Consider the following 6,056-nt stretch of genomic DNA (forward strand, 5'->3'; position numbering starts at 1 on the left):
GGGCCTGTGAACTGGGGTGGGGTGTGGCTTCTCAGGTCACCTCAGGTCAGGGAGGGGCTGAGGCGTGTCCCATTGGCCTTGACAATAGGCACCAGTCAGACGTTAATGTTGAGTTCCTCAAAGGGAACTGACGGAGATCCTTGCTTACCTAAGAAATGCCTGACCTTGGAAAAGGTCTTGTGGAAAGCAGGTGCTTTAAACTGCAGTTTCACGTCTACCCAGAAAGCTCCCTCTCGGAAGGGAAAGTCATCGTGATATCTTACTCTTTTCCCAAGGATACCCTACCTACCCTTCTGATCATTCTTACTGAATTAAGTCGTCCACTGTAAATAAATAAATAAATAGAGTAAGTATGTAAGTAAGCAAATACGTGGATGGATGAACAAATAAATACAAAATTTGCTGTTGTTGACTGACTTATTTCATAATGAATCTCTCTCTCTCTCTCTCTCTCTCACACACACACACACACACACACACACACAAACACAAACACTAAATATACAATAAAAGGAAGCATAACACCTTTACTCAGGGGGCAGAGTGAACTCTGAAAGTTTTCCAGGCAGGGCTATAGAGAGAGAGATGCTCCATGTCGGGCTGAAGAGATAGTTTAGGTTCAATTCCCAGCATCTACATGGCAGCTCACAGCTGTCTGTAATCCAGGAGCCCGAGAGCCATGGCAAAAACACAAATGCACATAAGATAAAAATAAATAAATTTTTTAAACGTGGGGGGGGGGGGAGAGACAGAATATAAGAACAAACTGAGAAACAAGGAAAGATAGTGTTGGCTGGCTGGCTGGCTGGCCGGCTGGCTGGCTTTCAGTTCCCTGACAGAAATAAGCACATTATGGAGGAACCACAAAGTTGTTACACTATGTGGGTGTGATGAGGAGAGATTGTGAGTGTCCTGTCAGAACACAGTTAGTCCCATAGTTGATGAAATTCATTATCCCAAAAATTCAGCAGAATATATCCCAAGTTTGCAAATGTGTGATCAGCTTGTGACAGGTTGGGCTGGAGATGCTGAGAACTGGGGAGCCCTCAATGCAAGACCAGATACTCGTTCCCATGAAGAGAGAGGGAGGGAGGGAGGGAGGGAGGGATCATTCATTCATTCATTCCTATACTCAAGTTTAAGAAAAGATGAGTGGCTATGGAGAGACCACTCACATATATGAAAAATCATTTCCTAAAAATCAAATTTCTCAGTCACTATGCAACTGCTATGGTGCTTCTCCTAGATAGAACAAAACACACACACACACACACACACACACACACACACACACACACACACACAAAGGTGAACCAGGGAAAAGCTTTCTAAGCCTTTAAGGATGCACCGTGACTTCAGAGACCTCAGGGAGTATAGGGATGGGTGCTTGATGCTTCAGACTCATGTCATTGAAGGACATAACATAGTCTGGATTCACAGAGATTCACAACACAGAGCCATTGTCACTTACCCAGAGCTAACAAGAAATTGCAGTCTCAGCCGGGCTGTGGTGTGTGCATGCCTTTAATCACAGCACACACACAGATCTCTGTGAATTCAAAGATGGCCTGATTTACAGAGTGAGTTTTAGGACAGCCCAAGATACACAAAGAAACCCTTTCTTGAAAAACAAAACAAAACAGCAAAAGAAAGAAAGAAAGAAATGGAAAAAGAAAAAAAAAAGGCAGTCTCTTCCCACTCTCTCATCCATTGGCTCTTAAAGAGCTCTCAAGCTGAACTGGAGACCAGGGTGTCATTCATAACTGGGAAGCTAGAAACCTTAGGGGATCACAGGAGTCAGACTGACTGCAGCACTTGATGCCTCAACCCTGTTAATGGCTGTGATATAAGGTATGGTAAAGTATGGGCTTTGGGCCTTTCGGCCGCGGTAGCCATCTTTCAGTAACTCGCCAAAATGACAAACACAAAGGGAAAGAGGAGGGGCACTCGCTATATGTTCTCTAGGCCCTTTAGGAAACATGGAGTTGTTCCTTTGGCCACGAATCTACAAGAAGGGCGATATTATAGACATCAAGGGAATGGGCACTGTTCAAAAAGGAATGCCCCATAAATGTTACCACGGCAAAACCGGAAGAGTCTACAATGTCACCCAGCATGCTGTGGGCATCATTGTAAACAAGCGAGTTAAGGGCAAGATTCTTGCCAAGAGAATTAATGTGCGGATTGAACACATCAAGCACTCGAAGAGCAGAGACAGCTTTCTGAAGCGGGTGAAGGAGAACGACCAGAAGGAAAAGGAAGACAAAGAGAAGGGCACCTGGGTTCAGCTCAAGCGAACCCAGAGAAGCACACTTCGCGAGGACTAACGGGAAGGAGCCTGAGCTGCTGGAGCCCATTCCCTACGAATTCATGGCCTGATGTACAAAAAGAAATAACACACCTGGACTATTAAAAAACAAAATACGGGCTTTGGCAGAGCGCTATTCCCCCTTCTCTATTATTATTGCTACACAACGAAAAGGACCGGGGGGGGGGGGGGGGGGGGGGTGATGTGCAGTGCTGGTATTGAAATCTCACTGACTCCTTCCGCACTCCTTGTCAATTCCCGACTTTGTCAAATCAACTATCGTGAATCTTTGATGTGGGTTGGCCCTTTAGGAACTCAGAGAAACAAGACAGACCTATTTCATTCCAGAAACCTCCCAGTTCCTGAGCCCTAGCCCTGGAAGTCTCAAAGCCATCACATCCAGAAATCTCTCTAGTTAGTCCCTGCTAGTGGTGAACTCACTTCGTCTTCCCCAGGACCACTAATTATTTCTCCGTGTTTTCCTCTGAGATCTGAGGTCAGCTTTCTTCTTCCTCCCTCTGGCCTCTCCATGATCTCCATTCTCTAGACAACATGTCTAGAACTGAGTCTTATAGGCACCGAGAGAGTGTATCTTGAGGGCACTTGGCGTTTCTAGGACACGAGTGACATCACAAAATTCCGAGAGCTCTCCGGGATACCGTAGAATTTCCAGAGAAGGGACTGCTGATGTCGTGAGGCACGGCCTTTACCTCCTTGCTAATATTTCTCCCCGAACTGACCAACCGACCGACTGACCGGAAACCTGAGGTTTCCTTTCCAGGAGTCTCTCCTGCGACACAGAGGGAGCCATTCAGGATTTCCTCCTTCCAAAACCAGAAATTTCTCTCTGCTTCATTAAAATCTTTTCACTACTTCCTTCACCCATGGGGAGTTAGTTAGTTGAACACTCACTTTTTTCATGAATGTCCCTTCCTCCCTCTCCGGAACATCTCATATTACTGATTTACTGAGTATGAATCAGTAAATTAGGCCAGGAGGACACGGAAGATGAGGGTTGAGTCCTCTGAAGTGAACAAGCACTTAGGGAAGGCTAAACTTAAGGGAATTTGACTCTGAGTGAGTGGCAAGACATGAATAGCTGCTGCCAAGGCACAGATGCAGGCATCGGGCTGAGGCACCAACTGGGCCCTTGGCATCCTCCTGCATCATCAGAGCTGTGTGAGAAACTCAGACCAAAGGAGGGCCGTGTTCAAAGGGAGAGGGCATTTTCTATGGATGGCTGCCAGCTATCTCTTGGCTTCTGTAAGTACAGGAACTCAACAAAGAAAGAGACATGCCAGACAGGAGGTTTTGGTAAAAATCTGAACTGAACTGAACTGAATAGAAACTGGCTATTACGTATTAGTGTTTTCAGAGTTATGTCTGAGGAACAAAATACTTAAATGAAATAAAACCAAATCCTTAAAAAACATCCAGGTGTCCTCTGAGGGGGCATGGAAAACAAAACAAAACAAAAAGATAAGAGGGATTTTAGTTGTTCCAAAAACCCTCAGAGCCGGGCGGTGGTGGTGCACGCCTTTAATCCCAGCACTTGGGAGGCAGAGGCAGGTGGATCTCTGTGAGTTCGAGGCCAGCCTGGTCTAGAAGAGCTAGTGCCAGGACAGGCTCCAAAGCTACAGAGAAACCCTGTCTCGAAAAATCAAAAAAAAAAAAAAAAAAAAAACCCTCAGGAACAAAACTTCCCCAGGAGAATAGCAAGAGTTCATTGGGAAACTGTCTGTCTCCTGTTGCATCGTTTCAAGTTTTTCTAACTTGAGACTGGATGGTGTCAGCTGTAAGATTTTCATCTTTTACGCTCACAGTGAGATTCTAGCCATTTTTCTTTTTTTATTGAGAGATGGACACATGTTCCCTCCCTCTAGTTCTATTGGCTGTACAGCTTTGACCAAGAAAGAGGGTTGGATTTCATCAAAGAATTTCTCTCCATTTTATATTTCACCCACTTTTGATTACTATTAAGTGCAATCTAGCTGGTTTGTGGTGTTTCAGGAACACTTTCCTTATTCTTCTGGGTTTTGTGTGTGTGTGTGTGTGTGTGTGTGTGTGTGTGTGTGTGTGTGTTTGGTTTTGTGAGGACAGGGTTTATCTAGGGAACAGTCCTGGAATGTCCTTGGTAGGTGAGGCTGGCCTTGAACTCCCCCTGCCTCTCTGTCATTTCTTCCTACTTGGTGTGTGTTTGGTTGCTGTTTTGAGTTTTCAGATCTCCTGAAAAAAAGATCAAGATCATTTCTTTCCTAAACTCTGTGTCCTTGGGACACAAGCATTAAAGGGTGTGGCTACAGCTCCACTGGACCTCTTTGATATGGATATCTGCAGCCTTTCCTGTTGGAGTTGGGAAATTGAAAGTTGTTGACTTGAATTCACTCATTGCAAAAAAAAAAAAAAAACCACCCTTATTTATTTTATTATTTCACATTTTAACTTGATTTTTTTTTCTTTTTTTGAGACAGGAATTGGCTTTTTATTTATGCTCCAGACAATCTATCTCACTACATGGCCCAGGACTTCTTTCTGAACGCTTCCATGATAGTAGTCAGCTGCCCAAAATATACTGCTGCTGCTGCAATTTTAGAAAAAAATTAAATAAAAATAAATAACCTGAGATAAACAAAGAAAAAAAGGAAAGCACCTATTTTTCCTTCCTTCCTTCCTTCCTTCCTTCCTTCCTGTTTTCTTCTTTTATTATTTTTTATTTTTGGTTTCTCTGTATAATACCTTTAACTCACTATATAAACCAGGCTGTCATCTTGGTGACATTATGGTTTTGTTTTTTCTTATTTCTGGTCTGAAAATTGACAAATTGACATTTCTTCTCCCTCTCTCTTTCTCATTTAATTCATGTTTTATTTTATGTATTTATTTATTCATTCATTTATTTATTTATTTTTGTTTGTGTTTTGGTTTTGATTTTCAAGGCATGGTTTCTCTGTTGTCTTAGAACTAGCTCTTGTCGACCAGGCTGTCCTCAAACTCCCAGAGATCCAACTGCCTCTCTGCCAGATATGGAACCAGTCATCTTGGTTAGTTCAAAAGCCACCCCATAAACACATGTGCGCGTGTTTATGACATGAACACGTGAGACATGAACACGTGAGAAACAGGAAGGAACGAGGAGTGGTGTCCACTCTCTCACTAAATGCAGGCCTGCCTGCAGTGATTGAAAGAATCAGAAATGGAGAGATGGAATTTCTGGACTTTCCAGAAACCACATGGTGGAAATCTAGTGCCCTCTTCTGTTGACAGGGCCTAGATGTGCATATTTGCTGTTTTCTGGTTGAAGCTGGGAAACAGTACCTTCTTGCTGAAGTTGGATAATTGTTGAATTCAGCCATTTTCAGGTTTCATAGAAAACAAAACAAAACAAAAAGCCCCTTCTTTGTTTTATTTCACATTTTAATTTGATTTTTTTTTTTTTTTTTTTTTGAGACAGGACCTGTCTTTTTATTTGTGTTTCAGACAAACTATTTTACTACATGGCCCAGGACTTCTTCTTTCTGAACACTTATGCTGCAAATACAATCTTTTTGAAAATGTTTGGAAATATGACACCTTCCCTGTCTCCCCCACATACACAGGCACACCGAGAGAGAGGTTTAAATAAATGTGGTGGTGGCACATGCCTTTATTCCCAGCACACAGGGGGCAGAGGCAGGTGAATTTCTTGGGAGTTGGAAGCCAGCCTGGTCTACAAGAGCTAGTTCCAGATTAGCTAGGACTGTTACCCAGG

This window comes from Microtus oregoni, unplaced genomic scaffold (genome assembly GCF_018167655.1).
Source record: "Microtus oregoni isolate MIOR12 unplaced genomic scaffold, Mior012 000060F_016, whole genome shotgun sequence".
Classification (NCBI taxonomy): Eukaryota; Metazoa; Chordata; class Mammalia; order Rodentia; family Cricetidae; genus Microtus; species Microtus oregoni.